At 47.2% G+C, this 19,494-nt stretch overlaps 2 long non-coding RNA genes across 2 annotated transcripts; one reads left to right on the forward strand and one right to left on the reverse strand.

Annotated features, from left to right (window-relative positions):
- Nucleotides 1-440: 440 nt before the first annotated feature.
- Nucleotides 441-9,870, forward strand: LOC143842686 (uncharacterized). The gene is made up of 3 exons (XR_013233287.1): nucleotides 441-666; nucleotides 7,577-7,650; nucleotides 9,587-9,870. It is a non-coding gene; the product is annotated as an uncharacterized LOC143842686 (long non-coding RNA).
- Nucleotides 9,871-17,797: 7,927 nt separating this feature from the next.
- Nucleotides 17,798-18,396, reverse strand: LOC143842687 (uncharacterized). The gene is made up of 3 exons (XR_013233288.1): nucleotides 18,215-18,396; nucleotides 17,976-18,095; nucleotides 17,798-17,842 (listed from the first exon to the last, which is right to left on the reverse strand). It is a non-coding gene; the product is annotated as an uncharacterized LOC143842687 (long non-coding RNA).
- Between the last annotated feature and the right edge of the window lie 1,098 nt (nucleotides 18,397-19,494).

Here is a 19,494-nt window from a genome sequence, read left to right on the forward strand (position 1 = left end):
CCAGGAAACCCTTCCAGGACCATCAAGAAACCCCAGGGTTAAGAAAGCCAGGTATATGATGTTCTCCTGAATCTTAGAAAAGCTATACAGCTTTGGATAGACATGAGACCTAGAAAGTGTTCTCAAGCAGCATATGTTGTAGTGTTCCATTTAATAAGACAGTGTGGGATCTGGATAACCAGTACTGGGGGTTAGGAAGGCCATTCTCTTGTCTGCTCCACCAAATGCCTTTGGTCTCCACTGCTGACCTGCCTGGCTTTTCTTCAGGCTAAGCATTGACTTGCTGCTGGTTTTGCTTTTGTGATGTCAGCCTCTGCTTTGCTCCTTGTCACAGAGGTTCAGGATTTTTTACATCCGTTTCTGGTAACCGCAGGCATAACATGCTGACATCATTCATGTGGCAGGTGCATAATGATGCAATAATGTGGCTTTTGTGACATCACCGTTGTGTCTAGATGATAAGAACTTTCTCACGTCTGCCCAACTGTAATTCTCCCTGAAGCCCTTTGAGGAATATGTGAAAGCTACATTCCCGTTCTCCTCCGTTCTCCTCCTTGCTGCTGAAATCAGTTTTTCATTTGTGGGCATTGTCGTGATTACAGCTTCCTCTACTTCCAAGCTTAGTCTTTGGTTTTTGTTGATGAACAAAAAGGGACACCAAATGAGGTACCTCTTATCTTGAATGTGTATTGCTGGAGAAGGTTGGGCAGTAGAAGTTGAAGATAATGGGAAATTGCTCTTTTCCCACACAGCCTGAGGAGAAGGATGCTTTCCTGTTATCTAACTTTAGAGTTTTTCCCTTGTCGTGATCTGTGCCCAAAGGGCAGAAGCCAAAAATGTTATGACCATGTTTACTGTGTTTCACTGGGAAACTTTTAATGGCTATGCTTGTATGTGGGAGATTGGGCAGAAAGCAAATGGATGAAATCACGGGTAGTTGATACATGTGCAGTTGTGAGCTCACATGCACAGGGGGGAAAATCCTTGGCATTTGTGAGTAGAGGTAGACTTGTGAGTAAAGGTATAGCCAATGATTGCTTGGTGTTTCCCTACACTGGGAGAGAAATCACATAGCATAGCCCTCCTCGGACTAATCAGCTGAGACAAGTTTTAATGCTCCTGCAGGTAAAATGTTCCTTGTGTTTAGAAAAAAAGTGTGTCGGGGGGACAGCTAGGTGAGAATTTTTCTCCCTGCTTTGTTACATTAAAAAAAAATCTTCTGACCACCTGCAGTCAGAGGTGGTAACTGCAGTATATAATTTTTCCTATATATGTAAAACTAGTTTTTAGTGCCATTTAATAGAAGGATGTATATTTAAGAAGATGTCAAAAAGTGGCATCATGACCAGAACACAGCACTATCCCATCATTTGGGTTAGCAAGGTGCGCTTGTGGGAACAGGGGAGTTCTTTGACAGCTGGAGTGGTTGGTAGCAAATTTGTTCGGCGGGTGACAGAAGTGACAATTGCCTGCTTAATAAAATAGATAAACTCATCATTAAGAGACCGGGCGGAAATGACTGGGGGAGGGCGAGGTGATGCCGCGCCGCCTAATGCTGAAATGGCAATCGAGATTCCTCTAAATAGTTATAATTATGATGATGATCCCGGAATTGTTCCCAGGTGTACGTCCAACTAAAAGTCTTGAGCAGCTGGTGGTTGATGTAATCAAAGAGGGGTTAGAGGAGTCAGCAGCAGGTATCCTGGTTTTTTTCCTGCTGCTGCTCAGAGACAAATGCAACAGTATCCATGCTCAGAGTCTTCTTAGGAACTCTGGAGGGGGCCTGGAGAAAAGAGACCCCCAAGCTGTAAAAAAATACATTGACACTTAGTAGTTGCACTTTCTCCCTTTTTGTTGATGTTTGTTTGTTTTATAAAATAGTGCTACTTAACCTTATCTGAAAAAGTTTTCTGGACACTGCTTCCCATTATTACTATTCCCCCCCACCAAAAAATGTTTAATCAGTGGGGTTTGGAATGACTTGCAAACAGCATCGAGCAAAACAGCAACCCTCTTCAGAAAGCACTTCTAGGAAACTTTGGGAGTACAAGCCAACCCTGCCCCCCTGCCTATGTATGCCCACTGGGGCGGGCATGAGTGTGGCAACTATGCATGCACAGAGCATGTGTTTGTAGGCTCCTTTCCGGACATCGGGAACAATTGAAGCTACCTAGTGTTGTGCAGACTGAAAATATAATTGGGGAGGAAAAGTCATCCTTGACTGAGATATTAGAAGAATCCCTGGGTGGAAGCTGGAATTCTCCCTTTCCCTTGATGGAATGCTCTGCCTGGGGGGATCAGGACCCTTCAAGCTCTCAAGAAATTCTGTAGGGCTTGCAAAACTGAGTTGAGGTGAGACAATAACTTCATGGAATGCTGACCTCCCCACTAGAAATATCTACTGAAAACGCCCAGCAACAGAAACCCCTCCAACACCACCCCTCCCTGGAGAAAAATTAATCCCCACAGCAGATGAATAACAGGAGGTGGGGGGCTCCACAGGGAGGCTCCAAACTCTCCCCCCTGGCTCCCTCTGAGCAGGAGTGTACCTGCGGGCTGCAAAGCCCTGTTGCTGCCTCTCTCCTCATGGGCGATAATGGAGGCCGCAGCCACAAGGCTTCTAGCAGGCAAGGAGGGAGGGTGGGAACTGGAGGGGGAGGGCCAATCAGGGAGGACCTGGATGGACAGGGCCCCGGACAGTCTCCTCCCAGGAGGCTGTTTCCCAAATATAAGAAAGCGAAATAGTGTTAAGGATTTTTTATTATTATGAGCCTTGGATGTTTTTGAGCCCAGGGAACACAACTTCTAGTAATGTCTTTACAGATGAGGCACAATCCTTTTAAGCAAAGGTGTCCGTTCATCCAGCAGCTTCCTGGATTTACAAAGCTGTTCCCGATGTCCTCATTTAACCCAACCGATGACTGTCATGCATTGGGAACAGAAGAGGCGATCATAAAAGAGAAGTTTGTTCAGCAAGCTATAAATTCTAGATGCACATTTGACACATTGGAGCAACTGCACTCAGTGCCATTAAGGACACTTTTTAAATCAACGGACGAGGGAATGAATGAGAACCGGCTGGGCACAACACTGTTTGTGTTTCCATGTCACTGAACCTTGCAATTTGAGATTTTGGAAGCACTATTCCCTCATCCCTTCCATGGTGGCCTTTTCAGCAAAATGGGAAAGGCTGTTTAGTGACCTGAACAAAGATTGCAGGAAGCCACTAAAACACTTTACCGAAAATGAACACCTGAGACATGCCATTGCTTTTAACTCTGGCCAGTAATACAAGGGTGCAAGTCAGTTCAATGCAGTGTTATAAGATGTGGGAGTGAAGAGTTTCATGCAGGTGCATTGCACCTTGATGTGCCCCTTGCCATAACGAACCGAAAACTATTTCTGTGTAGGAAGTTCTTCTGGTACAGTGTTGTGTTGGCAAAATCCTTTAGGAAACAGCATTGTGTTATGTGTTGTGTTATCAGTAACTTCTTCCCTTGGTGATTCAGACCAGATGTAGGGAGTAGGACATGGCATCCCTACTCATAACCGCAGTACTCTCCCAGATTGGCTTTCCGGGACTGAATGATATGTGTTAATCAACTCATTGTGTTGCTGTTTGCCATGTGTGTGTTTTAAAGCCAAGGAGATTAAGGGTGATTTGCCAGCGTATAAGACGACTGGGCATGTAAGACGACCCGCCAACATTTCCACTCAAAGTATAGAGTTTGTTATATACCCGCCCTGCCCCTGCATCTCCCTGTGACCGGCAGTAGTGTGCAAGTGCACATGTGCGAGCTCTGCGTAGACAAGGGGTGGGGCAGGCTGGAGCGCCACTGCTTCCCACTGAGCAGAACAGGCCGGTCACGCCGAAAAGGCTGGCACCCCTGTCTTGCTGCTGATGCTCGCCACAGCCATTCTGATGACCCACCGCAGCTGTGCTGGATACTGCGAGATACTGGGTGGTATGTAGAATGAGGTGGGCGGGCATCAGGAGGCCACTATGGGCACCGGGGGGGGGCATTGGGAGGCCACTATGGGCAGCTATGTCTATCCCAACTGAAGTGCACCCAGCGTATAGGACGACCCCCCCCCCCACTTGGAGGCATGTTTTTCAGGGGGGGAAAGTAGTCTTATACGCCAGCAAATACAGTAATTGTTGGGATGAGCTCCTGGAGGAAATCCAGGCCCTGTTGGAGTGGGCACAGTTCCACAGGGCCTGCAAAATGAAGCTCTTCTACCAGGTCTTTGGTTGGGGCAATAACTTCATAGCACTCAGGGTCCTCCCCTACAAAAACACCTCCATAGAGAGATATCTAGTTAGGAGATTTACGAACAGTGAATGATCTGGAGGCTGCTATGACTAGAATGCCGCTGAATTCATTACTTATGTTTTTATTATGTTTTATGCTGTAAATCCTGTTATATGTTTTGTTGGTTTTCATCTACTTTTAATTTCAGTTGTATGCAAACTGCCCTGAGCCACTATGGGAGAGTGGTATAGAAATTTAATAAATAACAGTAGTTAACCTGAAAGACCTCCTGAGATTCTGGAGTGTCCCTGCCGGTCAGAGTAGGAAATACTGACCTTGATAGCCCAATGGATTTGCTGTTGGTATAGCAAAAAACCTGTTTTCAGTCTCACAGCAGAAGAACATGACACATGTGTAATAAATATCATTATTCTGGAACGTTTAACATGGATTAGCAGCACATGAATGCATGAAGCTGCCTCGGTCAGACCCCTGGTTTGTCAAGGTCAGTATTGTCTGCTCTGACTGGCAGCAGCTCTCCAGGGTCTCCAGCCTTTCACATCACCTGCTACCTAACTGGAGATGTTGGGGAATTACATTTAGGGCCCTCTGCATGCAAAACAGATATTCTGCTACTGTCCTCAGTGACGCAGACAGAAGCATCCTTCTTTATAATTCACCTAAAGTAGTTACGGTAGCATCTAGAGATTGATAATGTGCTGGGATGGACAGGTTTCTCTGTCATTCTCCATTATCCTTACATGTAAAAGCCATTTGTTTTTTGTATCGATATGTTCCCTTTCTCACTGAGACCCAAGATGGATTTGAGAGTATAAATCAGTGCACACATCGAGGAAGCAATAAGGACTAGGATGATATAGGCTGAAACAAAGCACAAGGGTTAGTCAGGATATGTGAATGCAGAAAGTGGAATAAATGTAAAAATGAAGCTGTGAAAAATGGAGATACTACTGCGGAATGAGTCATCCCCCGTTCTGGATGGGGTTGTATTCCTGAAGGTGCCGGAACTTTTGCATTCTCTCCCCAGGACAATTTCTCTGTATAACTCTATTGATGTCTTTTGCCTGCGGGTGAGGACTTCTTTGTTTGGTGTGACATCCCCCCCCCCCAAAAAAAAAAACATTTATTGGATCTCCTCCTCCTTGTTTTTGTTTTTATTTTTTGTGTCCTTATTGGATGATTAAAAAACTTTTCCGTGTTTTTAGTTGTCCTGACGTTATGTTGTTTTTATGCATGCCGCCTTGGGGACCCGTATTGGGTCGAAAGGCGACAGCAAAATGTTTTAAGTGAATTGCATAAATAAATCCATCTGTAAGCATACATCTTTTTTTTTACTTTGTGCATTTCACTGTGGATGGGGAAGGTCTCCAACATCATAGGAATTTGAACCATGTGGTTGCCCACATATGCTTAGGAGCTGAGCATGACACCTCCAGCAGTAAGCCATCGACCACAATCTATGCCCACCCATCAGATTTCCTACAAAAGAAACAAAACCCACTTGTAATGCAGGCAATTTATGCTTAAGCAGGAGGCGACGGTTTGTACAAGAAAGGGGAAAGTGTCCCGCTTTAGCAGTGGGCCAGTGGGTGACGGTTGAACGGACCCATTTCCCGTGAAGCCACAAAGGCCTCTAACCGCGGGTCTGTTTTAGCATAACAAACACACGGATTCCCCTTTTCTAGCGAGGCGCCTGCTTGCAAATGCATTTGGAAGCTCAGTGCTCTCTAGAGGGCAGTCTTTGTCTAGTTATGCTTTGAAAGATTTTCTTTCCCACTGAAGTTTAGACTGAAAGCTTTTTCTTTAAAAAAAAACATGATTAGCTTTGTGAAAAAAAAAAGAAAAAAGCTCAGGAAGCGGAGGGGCCAGTCTCCGTGTTAGGGGGGGGGGGTGTGGTCTGGCTGCTGAAAAGAACCACCTGGTAGTCTGTATTTTCCTCCCTTGTGTGTCTGGAATCCGATGTTGGGAGAGTGGACACGCTGGGCATTTCCCTGCCTCTGTTCTTTATTGATAGGGGCTTGCTGGTAGGCCAGAGTCCCGTTATTCTTATGCGAAACAATTTATTAGGGGAGAAAGCATCCCGGAGGCAGCAGTTTGTAGCAGTATCTGCAGTCGAGTGCAGCATGGCCTCAAGCCAAACTAGTGCCGTCACCCCACACCAGGGGTAGTCAAACTGCGGCCCTCCAGATGTCCATGGACTCCAATTCCCAGGAGCCCCTGCCAGGGCTCCTGGGAATTGGAGTCCATGGACATCTGGAGGGCCGCAGTTTGACTACCCCTGCCCCACACATTTTGGCAGTGAGTCCTGCAACATGTCAGGCAGCCACACACGTTTGGTTTTGCTTTGCGCTCACCATGGACAGATGCTGGGGTGAGCACTCTCTGCAACGTGTTTTCATCTTGGAGTTGTGAAATAAAGGTATATTGCAATGGTGCAATCGGTGAATGTCCTTGAGTCTAAACCCTGGTCAAGATTGGAGGCACAGTTTTTCAGAGTCTCAATTCAACCCTACCTATTAGACTGAACTGATGGTTTGTCTGCAGCAGGATGTGGAATACTGGTCAGAAGAACAGTAATTCGATTAGTTTGGATTACAATTTATAAATGACTGGTAGTTTATGAGAAGCCAGTCCTCCCCTGTGGCCCACGCTGATGATTTTTTTAGTTCTCACATTTCTGTTAATCAGGAGAGGTAGCGCAATGCCATTTCCCTCCAGGATTGTTTGGAAATCTATTCAAGAAAGCTGCATGAAGGAAAAGCTGGATGTTTTGTTGGTTCAGGAGGGCCACATCTGCACATGGTTGGACACTGCAATACATCACTGAATAGTGTCGCAGTCATCTTTTGTGGAGGTCACCCAGGTCTCCAGTTAAGCTCTTTCTTGGCCTACAGGAACAACTCAGGCTCATTAGTCCTTTGAACCAGTGGTCCCCAACCCCCGGTCCGGGGACCGGGACCGGTCTGCAGATCAGTTGGTACCGGTCCGCGGCTCCTCCTTGTCTTCCTCCTTGGCTGCTGCCTCGGGGGCTGCCCTGTCACTCTGCTGCCAGCTCACCTTTGGTGCTCTCCAGCGGCCACCATGGCTGGGGGTCCCTCTTGGCATGGCACTGCACAGCTGCTGCGGGCAGCAGGAAGTCAGGGGCATCGGCGGGAAAGGAAGTGGAGCAGGAGTTCAGGCGGCGGCGACGTCCATCGGCAAAAGCCTCCCCCCCTGGGCCTCAGTAAAATTGTTAAGCATTGACCGGTCCCCAGTGATCAAAAGGTTGGGGACCACTGCTTTGAACTATCTCTCTTTGACAGAGTTCTCTTCAGGCACCTGAGAAAGCAACAAGAGCATCATGAAATCTGGCAGGTCTTCAGCGATCCTAGCCCAGGTTGGTGGTTCTGCTTAACTACTATGGTTGGACATCCCATGATGCTGGTGCTTCACAGGCCTCCTCTGTATTCTGACTTAGTGTTTCTATCTCATTGTCTGGCCACTTCTGCACACTTGCGTTTGTCTGCCCATTTAGATGAGTTCTGTGCCATCGCTGCATGCAGCCTGTTTGAGGTGGCTGTTGGACAGATTTTGTAGACAATCCTCATGATCTGGACTACAACACTATTGCCATCTTGCTTTCTTGGCCTCATTATGTTGGCTCATTATGCGGCACTATCGCTTACATCTGTTTATCATCCTAAGCAGATGTGTGTGGTGTAATTTCCAGGCACTGTTCCTACAACGTGCTCAAGCCAGTTGATATAATTAAAGACATGTCTACTTGTTTTTGTACCCGTGCTAAATAAATAGAGGTGGGAACGGAGATGTCTAATTCATACCTTTGTATCTGCAGTGTTCATTATCTGCAGTGTTTGTTGTATTGATCTTCAGGAGGTGCTCAATAGGAAATTGCTCTGTCCTATGAATTAAGGATCAACCCTATTAACAAATGACCTCTCACTAGTCTTGTCACTTGTTACAAATAGTAGTATTGGGCTGTTGTTAGTCTTTAGTGTAACAAATTGCCCCTAAATTGCATATGATCTCTAACTGACCCAATCCCTACAACATTCAGGGCACCATTTCCTTTACATGGCCTTTGATACTTCTCCTCTGTCCTTAGTTGTAGCTTCCCTTTGGTAAAGTTCCACCCACCTGTTTTAACAGCCCAGGAGAAAGGTGTTAAGATTGCTATCACTTCATTTTATTCTCAGCTAATAGACAAACTGGAGTGTGTCCAGAGGAGGCCAGCAAAGATGATGAGGGGTTTGAAGACCAAGATGTATGAAGAAAGGTTTGGGGAGCTTAGTCTGTTTAGCATGGAGAGGAGACGAATGAGAGGGGATCTGATAACCATCTTCACGTATTTAAAAGGCTGCCATATAGAGGATGGAGCAGAGTTGTTCTCTCTTGGGATGAAATTAATCCAAAAGAAATTCTGTCTAAACATCTGGAAGAAGTTCCTGACAGTTGGAGTGGTTTCTCAGTGGACCAGGCTTCTTCGGGAGGTGGTGGGTTTTCCATCTTTGGACATTTTTAAACAGCGGCTGGATAGCCATCTGACAGAGAGGCTGATTCTGGGGTTGTACTAGATGACCCAGGAGGTCCCTTCCAACTCTATGATTCTATGATTCTAGTAAAACTATAGCCCTGACCTTAACATTCCAGGCTAGTCTGACCTTATCAGATCTCAGGAGCTAAGCCGGGTTGGCTCCGTTTACTACTTGGATGGGAGACCACCAAGGAAGTTGAGAGGGGCTACACAGAGGCAGACAATGGCAAACCATCTCTGGATATCTCTTGCCTTGAAAGCCTTACAGGCTTGTCATAAGTTGCCATAGATGGCTAAATAACAATAATTAAAAAGTAAAACTATTGGAAGGTGACGATATCACCGGTGCTCAGTATAATTAAGAAGCTGCTTGGCAACTTGGGCCAATGCTCTTTTGGCCATTTTGCTGAGCTTGCCTTGCAAATTTCCAGCAGGAAGGGGCCAACGTCTAGCTAGTACCTGGACGTACTGCTGCAGCCAGATCACGTAGCTGCATCCCTGCTTGCAAAATGCAAATTGTTTACTTGGTGAATTTCTGGATACTTGTTGAACACCTATTTAACATGGAAGGTCCCTTGGTAAGGATGATCTGTGTGCCTAGCCTGGGATGCAGTGCTGCTGGCTACAGAGTTCATTCCCGCAGCATCTTTGCGGACAACTCTGTGCAAGAGCGGCTCCGTTCAAATCCAATACGAATCCCGCCGCTCCTCAATTTTAATCTGTCCCTGACTTTCCATTCTAGCACTCATCTAATCTATTGACATAACTCTCCTTCCAGCTGATGATGATATCTCACTTCACTGCCCTCCAATGCAGCTGAATTAAGATGCCAAAATAATGAACGATCTTGCCAGATCAACAATGATCCTTCTTTCCATTCCGCAGAGCAAGTGCCGGGCTAATTTGAATGTACAAGCGGCAGCACTGGAAGACCTCATGGCCATTAAGTGCCAGTTAAGCATTAATTAATGACCAGTTAAACCTTCTCTGGGACATGCTTAGTGAAAAATGCTCCTTTGGCAGAATAGGAATTCCCTTCTAATTATCACGTATCTTTGAAAAGCAAGCTGTGCATCTGTGTTTATTACTCCTTAGCACTTGATGGTGTGGCTCGCGTTGTGATCTATAAAGATCAGGCAAAGTACAGAAGTAAAATAAACTGTTCCAGCCCATCTTTCTGCTGGGTTTGGTCAATTTCCAAGTAAATGTGCTCAAACTTGTGCGGCAAGCAGAAATGGAAATGGAAACATTTGTCACCTTTAGAGGAAAGCATGTGCAGAGACTGTTAAGATTTGCAAACTCACTGACATTCCACAGGAGCTGGCCCTCTTCAGCTACCCTTTCCAGAAGGAAAAGCATTCTGAGCCATTCAAGTTCTCTCTCTCTCTCTCTCTCTCTCTCTCTCTTTTGTCCCCTTCATGCTACTGTATTTCCTTACTCTGGATGGGGGAAAAATCAATAGTAGCTATTAATCATTCTTCGCCATGTGCAAGGACTGTGAACACCTTAAAGGTGAAATGAAAAGGTTGGAAGCAAAAAGAAAGGGTATGTGAATTACTATTAAACACACAATAATTGGAGACAGTTGTGATGAAATCCAGCCAGGGTTTTTCTTTTCTTTTCTTCTCTTGTTGCTTATACAGAGCTGGGGCAGTATCCAAAGAGCTACATTCAGGGGTGGTCTTAATCAATGGACAACAGGAGCACCCCATGCTTGACACCTGAATGGCCATCGCATCTCCCTGTTAAAGAAGAGGGAAAGGAAGCAGGAGCAGGTTCCGGCTGCTGCTTGGACCTCTCCGCACCCCCTGGGGCTTGGGCACCAGTCTTCCAATGGTAGCAGTAACCTTGCTTGGCTCCCATAGTGGGTGGCAGTGGTTGTGATTCTGGGGCTCTGTCTTGGACTTTTCTCCAAGGTCCCAGTTTCACTGAGACCACCCCTGACTGCACTCGCTGCTTTATAAACACACAAGGGCTTTCTAGCTCCTTTCTTTTGACTTCAGTTCTTCCAAACAAACCTCAAATCTCCTTGTGGCATACCTAAGAGTCAAATCCTACACTATGCACAGTCAGTAGTTTCCCCCCCATAATAGTTCTCAGCTTCTGCTGCTCCAGATGTGCATTTGAGAATTTAATACTGCAACATGAATTATATTCTAGGCCAGGGGTTCTCAAAGTTTTGGAAGTGGAATGCTTTTACTGTTGTTTTTGGAACCTCACTTGCAAAGTAACTCCATGTTACGTTCCTTCCTCCTAGCATGAAATGTACATTAGATCACACTGAAAACTTTGTTTTGAATGTTATTATTTATAGATCTATGGCACGACTGAGCACAAAGATGTGCATAATGGCCATAAGATAAATTATGCACAGACAAACAGGAATTTGCCATCAAGTCTCCCCAAAAGTCTTCTCCCACCTCACCCTGTTTGTCTGCCTCCTCCCTCCTGGCTTCCCAATTCACCTGGGAAAGTTTTACAAGTCATTGCTTGATATGCTTCTTAACAAACATAAACCTGTTGAGAAAGGCTGGTGTACTCAGACTGGTAGTGGCTCTCTAGAGCAGGGGTAGTCAAACTGCGGCCCTCCAGATGTCCATGGACTACAATTCCCAGGAGCCCCCTGCCAGCATTCGCTGGCAGGGGCTCCTGGGAATTGTAGTCCATGGACATCTGGAGGGCCGCAGTTTGACTACCCCTGCTCTAGACTCTCAGGGAGAAGTCTTTCCCATCACCTGTTTCCTCGTTCCTTTTAACGGAGTTGCTGGGAATTGAACCTGGGCCTTCCCGTATGCATAGCAGAAGCACTTTCACTGAGCTGCAATCCCACCCCAGTCTACAGTTCGAGAACCACTGCTGTAGACATTTAGGGATGAATTCTGATATCGAAGAAGAGTGGTTCTTATATACACCACTTTTTACTGCCTGAAGAAGCCTTCCCTTCCTCTCCCCACAACAGACACCCTGTGAGGCAGGTGGAGCTGGGAGAGCTCTGAAGACCGTGACAGCCCAAATACACCCAGCTGGTTGCATGTGGAGGAATGGAGAATCAAATGCACCTTCCCCAGATTAGAGGGTACTATTAATCACTACATCATGCTCTTACCCACTGCACCCAAATATTAAAAGGTATAGGTATCCCCTGTCTGACCCTTGGGGTGATGCCCTCTAGCGTTTTCATGGCAGACTCAATACGGGGAGGTTTGCCAGTGCCTTCCCCAGTCATTACCGTTTACCCCCCAGCAAGCTGGGAACTCATTTTACCGACCTCGGAAGGATGGAAGGCTGAGTCAACCTTGACCTGGCTGCTGGGATCGAACTCCCAGCCTCATGGGCAGAGCTTCAGACAGCATGTTGGCTGCCTTACCACCCTGCACCATAAGAGGCTCACACCCAAATATACATTATTTAAATTAATTATACACACACATATATGACTAAAAAATTGAGGAGACTAGCTTTACCGGTAATTGAATGCTGGCAAAATTATTAGCCCCCCTGAGCCAGGATCAGCTGGATTCGTCATGCAACCCCATGAAATGCAGGGAGAGCATGCAGAGCAGTATCCCTTGAAGGGGTGTTGCAGAAGGAGAAACTTGGCCATCTCTTCTGCTTGCATACAGAAGGCTGATATTTTTTAGCATATGGGATTGGGCATTTTCCATGTATGGTGGCACTCTCTGGCGCAAGGAATATTTCACTGCTGCAGATGGCTTCTTCTGCTATCAATATTAATAGTGATGATAACTTTATATCTATAACCCACTCTTTCCACATTGCTCAGGGTGGGTGACAACAAAAAACAAAACTATACAAAATCCTAAGATTTACATCATTATAAATGTAGGTTAAAATGACTTTCTTAAAGGCCACCTCCTAAAGACATTGGGGGGAGAGGCTGATTTATATTGGGCAGGTCGATGTCAGCAGGGAGGCCAGTGTATTCTCAATGTTAGTTGGTTTCCTGGCCTCAACCATAGGCCTGGTGGAACAACTCTATCTTATAGGTCCTCTGAAACTAAGCAGAAGGTTCCTTTAGCTGGAGGGAAGGATCATTTTCTCAGAAGAATGGATCTGTGGAATCTGCTGAATATGTGACTCTGCCTCTTTTGATGAAAAATAGTGGGCTATTTAGATCAATATTCCAGGCTCCTGCTATCTGAAATCTTTCAGTTGAAGATGCTGGGATATTCTACATGCACTTCATGTGGTCTGCCATGCAGTACTGCCTTATCTTCACAGCTGGTCCCTTATCTCACAGACCAATACATAATCAGGGAATGCAGTATCAGCAAAGGTATGGGAAGCTTTTGTTCAGCAATCCATGGTTTGCTTTTCAGGGGTCCCCATATTAGGCAAGAAAAAGGAAACCACTTAAATAAAAGACCAGGGATGTTTCTCATTGTACTGAGTGATTCTCCCACTGATAGATAACAAGGACAGAGCTTTCTGGTTCACTTCAGCATAGCCAAAAGTGTGATAGGAGTAACTTCATAGCCTATCAATGGAATAAAAGAATGGCCTTTAGAAAGAACCAGTTTTAGAAAATTCTTAGATAAAGGGAAAATAAAACAATATCAAAATATCTGTCAGTTAGCAGAAGGGAAGATGCCTCTCTTCCTTCAATAAAATCAGAGTCCAGTAGCAACTTTAAGACCAACAAAGATTTATTCAGGACGTGAGCTTTCGAGTGCAAGCACTCTTTGTCACTCTTTGCACTCGAAAGCTCACGCCCTGAATAAATCTTTGTTGGTCAAAGGTGCTACTGGACTCTGATTTTATTGTGCTACTTCAGACAAACATGGCTACCCATTTGTATCTCTTCCTTCAGTATTTTTGTTGCAGGGGTAATCAGGGAAGACTACAGCAGGTGTTACATCTGAGGGCTGGCCTTTTTTTTTGGGTGGGGGGATATTTTGATAGAGCTTCTTTTGTGAAAGTATTTGCTCTTCTAATCCAGACAGCCATGGAAGTGAAAAAATCAGAAGCATGATAGAACCAAGGGTGTAGAGAATACATGAATGGGAAAGTAAAGAAAGCTATTCCACCCCTTAAAACAAATGTTTGAGTTGAAACTAATTTAAAAGGAGAACATCTAAGGGCCATTTCGCACGGCTTCAAAGTAGCAGGATGGTTGCCAATTGGAAACGCTACAAATTTGCCATAACCCACGACGTCGTACACAATCTGCAACAGTCCTGCAACCGACCCGCAAAAAGCGCTTCATTGTAGCGCTTCTAGGGGAATCCAGAAAAGTGGATTCACCCTCCGGATAGCGATACACTCCTGCAACCAATCTGCAACAGTAGCGCCACAGACTTGTGCGTTACCATTGTTGCGGTTTCTTCAAAGTCCCTCCTCCCGAGCCTTTCCTCCTAACTTCCGGCGAACTGTCCGCCATTTTTTTTCTCCGAGCGAGCGGGGATCTACGAGGCAACGAGACAGCGACTGGCTTTCAAGCACGATCACTTTCTGAAATTCTGCCCGGACACCACAATAGTTTTTCAAAAGCACAGTGGCACACACCGTCACGTTCCAAACATTTGCCCAAAGCTTAAAACCCCGTCTACCTTCGGCCAGTACTAGCGGAGTCAACGTACGGGGATCATTTTTAAAAACTTTCCTCTGAGCGTGCCAACGAACGTTCGCCGCTCGCAGTCTCCTGTTTAGATTACTGGGGTTCAATAGATATGATTCGAGGTGATTTCATGAGGGGCGGTTTATGTGTAGTGGGTCTTTGTGTGGTTCCGGGTGCGTGGTTGTGCTTGGGTGCGGACAACCCCTTCCATCGGCGGCTAGACCTCCGGCAAGCGGAGTCGCCGTCCGCCGTTCATTTTAAAAAACCTTCCGCTGAGCGTGCCAACGAACGTTCGCCAGTTACATGTCATTTATTTTTGCTTTGGTTGGTGAATATTATTGGGGAACTGTCGCGTACCACTGCAATTGCTCTCGGTTTTACACCGGCATGCGTTTTTGTAATGGCGGACATCTCACTAAAATGGCTCCCGCTGCATGTTCAAACTGCTCTTCCCGCGTGTGGACGAATCAGCGCATGCGAGAAGTCAAACAAAAGGCGCTAATCTGGCCATTAGGAGCAGATCCTGTTCCCGCGCGAGGAGTTTTGAATGTGACATGTGACCTAATGTGGCCAATGCGCGTGTCCCCTACTGCCCTCTACCAATCAGGAGCCGGCTAGTCCCTTTGTCTTTGTGTGCGGGAAGGTATATGATCCGTTGCACCCTGCACCTCGCACCACCATTTTGCTCAGCTACTAGCGAAAGCACCATGGAATCCTCTTCTCAAGCCTCGTCCGTCCCTGCAACCGGCCGTGGCCCAACTTGGAGGGACGCGGAGATCAGGGACCTGATCGCGATTTTCTCGGAAGAAAAAATCCAGGACGCCTTCCAGTCCTCTCACAGGAATAGGGAGGTCTTTGAGCAAGTGGCCATAAAGATGCGTGCCCTGGGCCACAACAGGACCGGCCTTGAATGCCGGTCGAAGACCAAAACGATGCGGGCGGAGTACATGAGAGCCGTGAACCATAACAAGGGTTCCGGCAACGAAAAGGTGACCTGCCCCTACTTCGAGGAGCAGCGCCTGCTGTACGGAGACGGGGAAGGAGCCGGCAGGCCGAAGCGCGTCGGGAGGAGCCTTAAGGTGGTTCGGAAGCCGGCTGCCCCGGTCGAGGAACCACCCGCTGAGGAGGATCCCGGCGAGGGCACCTCGTCCAGCTTTCGGCCTCCACCCCCCGTCCAGCAACGACCAGCGGAATTGGTCACGGTGGACCTGATGGCCATCGCTCCTGGGGAGCCGGAGGAGGTTCCTGAGCAAACGCCCCTTGCCTCCGGTAAGTAATTTTCTTTTTATTTTATATTTTATTTTTTTTATATTTTATATTGAGCAAATGTGTGTTCTGACGTTTGGGAATCGTTTTCTCGTGTGTTCGTTGCAACGCATAATATGATAGGATGTTTGTGGATTGCTTTGGGTGGCTTTTTAAAACGGTTGTGTTTAACCAACAACCCAAACAGTTTTGCAGCATGCCTCAGCCATAGGCCTTCTGCAGTGCTCTAGCCACTACTTTGGGACCTTGATGTGTGGTTCAGGTTGTATGCTTGCTCCTTTTTCACTATTGTATGCCTTGTGTTCGTTGCAACGCATGCTATGCTTGGATGTTTGTGGATTGGTTTGGGTGGCTTTTTAAAACGGTTGTGTTTAAACAACAACCCAAACAGTTTTGATGCATGCCTTAGCCATAGGCCTTCTGCAGTGCTCTAGCCACTACTTTGGGAGCTTGCTGTGTGGTTCAGGTTGTATGCTTGCTCCTTTTTCACTATTTTCTGCTCTTTTCCACAGAGACACAGATGCCTGGGACGGTGGTCCTCGAGTCCCCTGCAGCAGTAGCAGAGGACAGTGATTCTGGGGCGTCCACAAATGTTGGTAAGTATCAGTTGCAATAAGGGGGGGGGGGGGTTAACTGCTTTGTGCTTTTCTGTTTGTGCAGGGCAGCAGCACTGCCAAGAGACAGAAGAGAGTCCCTCAACGTTGCTGCTTTAGGGTTTGAAGCTTGCTTTGCCACACTTTGGTCCTAAATCATGTTCTTTTTTCCCTTTTTTCAGATTTCATACCCGGGACACAGGAGGAGGAGGAGCGTGGGGTGGCTGGACCTCCTGCCGTGCGCAGGCGTATACAGATACAAGATGGTGAGCGTGCATGAACTGTTCCTTTCGAGCCATGGCTGCAGGGCAATGTCTGTGTGCAATAACTGTGTGCTTCCTTTTCATTTTTGTGCTCCCCTGGCATTGTTCTGAGTCTTGGTTTAACAATATGTAACCAAGAAAGGCCACCATGGGCAAACAAACAATAACCATGTGCTCCCCTGGCATTGTTCTGAGTCTTTGTTTAACAATATGTAACCAAGAAAGGCCACCATGTGCACCAGGGTGGGTTTTGACTGTCTCGTTGTTACTAACAGTTCTGTTTCTCTTTTTTTGCCAACAGAGGTCCTTTCAGAAGACGACGAGCCAGCTGGCTCACCACCCAGGGGTGCTCTCCCGGCTGAGGAGAGGCTGGCCAGGGAACGCGGCAGGCTGCGGCGCGTCTCCGTCCTGACTAGTGTGGGAGAAAGGATCCTGGAGCACTGCCAGGAGGAGTCCAGGCGTGCCGCTGCTGCAGACCAGGCGATGCTCTCCCTCGTGGCCCAGGAGGGCAAAAAATTCCGTGCCATCCTTAGAGACTCGAACAACTCACTACGCGAAAGCGTGGAGGAGGTTCGAATGATAAGGAGGCTGATGGAGAGGGCGGTCGCGGTTATGGAGGCGGCCACCCCTCCTCAGATTACAGTGCACGTCCCCCCCCCCACCCACACCCCCCCACCACCTCCAGCACCCACCCCACCCACCCCCTCTCAGAATGCCGCGACCCAAACGAGAAGGAGGACTGTTCTGGGGAAGAGAGTCGTTAAACCCGCGGACAAGTTCTCCCCCTCCTAGTTTGGGCCAGTTTGTCTGGTTATCTGTGTTTGCTGTCGCCTGTTCAATAAAGTTTATGTTTTTGACTCTGTCTCTGTGTACCCTCTCTATTGATTGTGCCTATTCTGGCACCGTTGTGTGGGTTGGAGGTTGGAGGGTGTTTTAAAGGTTAAAGGTGTTTTAGGAGTTTGGGGTGAAAGGTGTGCAAGGAGTCACACTGGAGTCTTTTTCAGGAAAGTTAAAATAACATTTTATTTTCAGAAACAGTTCAACAGGGGAAAAAAACAAGGGAATGTAACTTGGACCCCCCCACCACCACCCCCACCCACCAAGAAAGCCAACTGTGTTTTAACAAATTCAAATATTTAACAGGGATAGAAAAATGGGCAAAGTAACTGGGAACCCCCCCAACACCCCCCACCCCAAAACACAAAAAGAAAACAAAACTTAGGTCCCACCGCTCCCCTCCCCAGCCCCTTCCATCTCCCTCACTCTCCTGCACAACCGTCCCATGGTCCTCCTAACTTTGCGGCGGAAGAGGTCTTCGTCCTCCTTCTTCTTAACTGTGTGGGGAGGGAGAAAAAGTACACATTAGTGCCACACATATTTTCTTATTTTTTTAGTTTACATGCATACACTTTTTGTGGGCCTTAGCCACAGTGTGAGAAGAGTTGGGCAGTGGGGAACATAACCTACGTTCTTCCGCCTCCCTCTGCTGCCTTTGCTGCTCTAACTCCCCTTTCAGGTCTGCCACTTCAGCCTCTAAGGCAGTCACCCTGGCCTCCATGGCACGCAGCCTTGCCTCCATAGTTTCTGCTATAGAAATCAAACAAAGAATTTAATAACACTTCAAATGGAAGCATCACAGCAGGCTCCCTTATTGCTCCATGGGGGTACACACACATGGGTCTCCCGCACAGACATAAAACTCTCACCTGCAGCCTGTCCTGAGGTGGAAGGTCCCTCTTCCTCCCCCTCCTCAAGCTCAGGTGCTTTTGCCATCTTGGATGGTGATTGTGTGGCTGGGCAAAGAAAAAGAGAAATCATAATTAAAAGCACACAAACCAGAGATGAAACACAGCTGGTAGACACACCACAGTTAGAGTCAAAGCACATAACCAAAGTGGTTCTACACAGTACTGGCGGGCTAAGTCAGAGGGGGTTGACAGCATCTAAGTACTTTCTCGAATTTCATTGGGGACTGTAGGGGAAAGAGGCAGCTAGTCATGCCATGCATGTTTAAGGGCAAAACACAACGAGGGCAGCACTTACCCATATGCCTCGTCATTTCCAGGGGGGGCTTCCCAGCCTTCTCCCATATTTTCACCATCTGGTCGTGGAAGACCGTCCTCCCGCTTGGCTGCGGGACCCCCCCCCCCACTGTTCCAGACTGTTGAGGAAGTCCAGCTTCACTCGCTTAAATTTTGTCCGGACCTGCTCCCAGGTCCGGACATAGCCCCTCTCCCTCAGCTTTGATGCCAACACCAGGTAAGCACCCTTGGTGTGGCAGTGGGTGCTGGCCATAAGGCGGCCAACACTTTTCGATTGGAGCACCAGCTCCAGAAGTGCCTCAGCCTCGGCGCGCTGCCAGAAGGAGCCCTTCCGTGGCTTCGGCATCTTCGGAATGACGGTTAGGGAACGAACGTACGTTGCTCCGATCGACCACCCCTATTTTAAATGTATCAAAGCTGCCCACCAATAAAATTATTCCTTGGAACATAAGTGGATTGATCCTCCGGTTTGACAGGGGTCGCCAATACTTCCTGGCTACCCGCCTCCCCGAACTTTCCCCGTTCAGCGCTTCCGTATTGTGTGTGTCAATTTCAGTGGGGAGTTAGCATTTAGGGCTGTCAAAGTGCTTTTGGACCAGAGAATCCCCGTTTTTTTGCTGGCAAAGTACACAAACCGCACAAGACAAGGTTAAACAAAGAACACAAAACTTTATTCAACAACAGAGTGGGAAAAACAATTAAACACGCCTCCTGTTTCTGTAGATGTGGGTGGCTATGGCGTCCCGAACCTTGCACCCCTCAGCATAGATCCTTTTTCTCCTTGCTTCAGGGATGTCTTGAGTGTCCTCAAGGACCACAGGATCAGGTTCATCCACAGGGAAGGGGATGTTATGTCCCTTGTCCTCGCATATGTTGTGCAAAATGACATACGCGATGATCAGCGGAGTCACATTGTCTATATGCACATGGAGTCGGGACATCAG

The sequence above is a fragment of the Paroedura picta genome, chromosome 8, assembly GCF_049243985.1.
Source record: "Paroedura picta isolate Pp20150507F chromosome 8, Ppicta_v3.0, whole genome shotgun sequence".
NCBI lineage: Eukaryota > Metazoa > Chordata > Lepidosauria > Squamata > Gekkonidae > Paroedura > Paroedura picta.